Raw genomic sequence first — 2,216 nt, 5'->3', positions numbered from 1 at the left:
CGGAGGACCTGCACAGACTCTGAGATGAGACGATGTGACGGTCCACATTGTTCAAGTCTCTTCAATTTAAACAGCAAATTGCTGCGCCGTGCCTTTCCTCCGCATTCTCTTTGGGCTTTAATTATTGGAACTCTTTAAAGTGTGTTGTGGAGTTCATCAGCGCTCCGTAACACTAAACACGGCACTGCCAAGACGGAAAAGGAGTTGGCAGGCGAGGGGGGGGGGCAATTAGAGTGGAGAGCAGCTTCTCGCTCCTCCATCTTCCCACAGGAGTTTTGTCCTCACATTTCGGTTCCAGTCAATAATCCAGCTGCTGGATTTAACTGTTTGTCATCATATCAGACTCCCCACTGGAACCGACTGATTCTTTGAGGGGCTGACAGGGAAAGAAGACTGAATGCTAACGCCAGCTCCAACACAAAGAAAACAATAGTATTCCAACGACTGGAAATTGATGAGATCCTGCTTTTATTGTGGAATCATGTATTATTTTGTCTGTTCAATCTAGAGACCGCTCAGAGTCCTTGTGGTCCACCCTGAAACTGGAATTCAAGTCCACAGTCCAAAGACTCTGAAAATAAGACCCAGTACTTTCCTGCTTGACGCTCAGTCAGAAAGTGTTAGGAGATCAGGTTTGCTGACAGAAACTCAACATTTAGTAAATGAACTAAAACATGACAAAAACCGTGGACAAACAGAAAAGGCAGCAGAACAGAACAGATGACCGGACAAAGATTATCTGAAAACCAGACTCTTAAAAAGACTGACAGAAATGAAGACAGGATAATGAAACTGCTCTGACAGAGGGACAAATCAAAACAGAACATGACCAAAAATCATAATAACTGATAAAACCAAAGCACAAAATCTTGACAGTACCCCTCCCCAAAAGGGCAGATCCCAGATGCCCAAAAACAAAAATGCCTGGGAGAAGGGGACATGAAGGAACAAAAGAAAAACAAGTCCAAAACAGACTTAGGGGTCCTGCAGCCAGACGGATGTTAAGGGTATCAGAACCCCTCCTCAAGAACAGACGACAAGAGGAGTGGTCCTGATGACTCTCCAGGAAACATAGGGGAGCGGCCCCTCGTCTGGAAAAGGAAACAGTCAAGGGGGGTGAGCGAAGACCATGACTCGGCAACCCTTCTCAGGAACAGGGAGCTTGAAGGATGGCCTTGATAATCTCCCTCAGGAATGGATTCATTGGACGTGGAATGGCATGACATGAATATGGCAGCAGAGAAACCCATCTTATGTGGCATGGTATGGTGTGCAAAATTTCTCCTGCTGGGTGCAAGGTGGTCAGGTCATTCTGTCAGGAAGTGTTGGTGGAGGACCCAAAACGCACGAGACCAGGCCTGGCGACAGAAACTCAACATTTAATAGAATTAACCAAAACATGACAAAAATCATCAAGTGGGTGGAGTTCTGGTCAAACCACCAAATAGTTCCCAAGTGCAGAGGTGTCTGTAGCTCACCACTCCCCTGAAGGGATGGGTCAGAGGTGGAGAGTAAATTTCAATCAACCAATCATTAGCACTTTTCAAATTTGGTAACACAAGGTGTTACACACCAAGATAAATAATATAAAACAAGCAAATTAATATAAAAATACTGACTTCCCCCACACCTCCTACCCTTTTTAACCAATGAAGATAGACATTAGACAATAGGCTGAGCATGGAAAAAGTTGGTTGGTGGAAATGCTCATATAGGACCTCATCCTCTGGGGATAGCTGCATAGCCAGCCATGTGCAGCACCGCAGGGGGGGGGGCTTACCTCACCACAGCATGGAGGGGATACAGGTCCCCATCCAGAGCTGCAGCGGCTGAACAGGAGCCCAAAGGGAGATGATGCAACTGAGGAAGCACTGGAGAAAAAATGATCCTAAAAAGAAGAAATATTTATAGAACATTTTACAATTATAAAACATTCAAATTAGGAATCAAAAATTAGCTTTTTATAATGTACTGTACCATCAACTAAATATATAAATAAATAATATATTGAAATAATACAATTAGCTAAAAGCTGGGCTTAATAATAATAAAAAAACATCCCATCAACAGAAAAGCAGCCCCAACCCATGATCCTCCTGGTTTCTGGTTGGAGGGACCAACGAGTGAAAGTGCTTAGAGTTGCTGTAATTCAGTAACAGCTCACTAAATCCACTTTTCACTGGAGAATTATCAAGGGCAACATTTCAAACACTCAT

The 2,216-nt window shown here is 43.8% G+C and overlaps 1 long non-coding RNA gene across 1 annotated transcript; it reads right to left on the bottom strand.

Annotated features, from left to right (window-relative positions):
• Positions 1-451: 451 nt before the first annotated feature.
• Positions 452-2,216, bottom strand: LOC118598659. Its single transcript, XR_004947741.1, has 2 exons — positions 1,781-2,216; positions 452-1,358 (listed from the first exon to the last, which is right to left on the bottom strand). It is a non-coding gene; the product is annotated as an uncharacterized LOC118598659 (long non-coding RNA).

Source organism: Oryzias melastigma, linkage group LG4, assembly GCF_002922805.2.
Source record: "Oryzias melastigma strain HK-1 linkage group LG4, ASM292280v2, whole genome shotgun sequence".
In the NCBI taxonomy this organism is placed as follows: domain Eukaryota; kingdom Metazoa; phylum Chordata; class Actinopteri; order Beloniformes; family Adrianichthyidae; genus Oryzias; species Oryzias melastigma.
The sequence above is the reverse complement of the archived record's forward strand: the minus strand, read 5'-3'. Positions and strand labels throughout refer to the sequence as shown.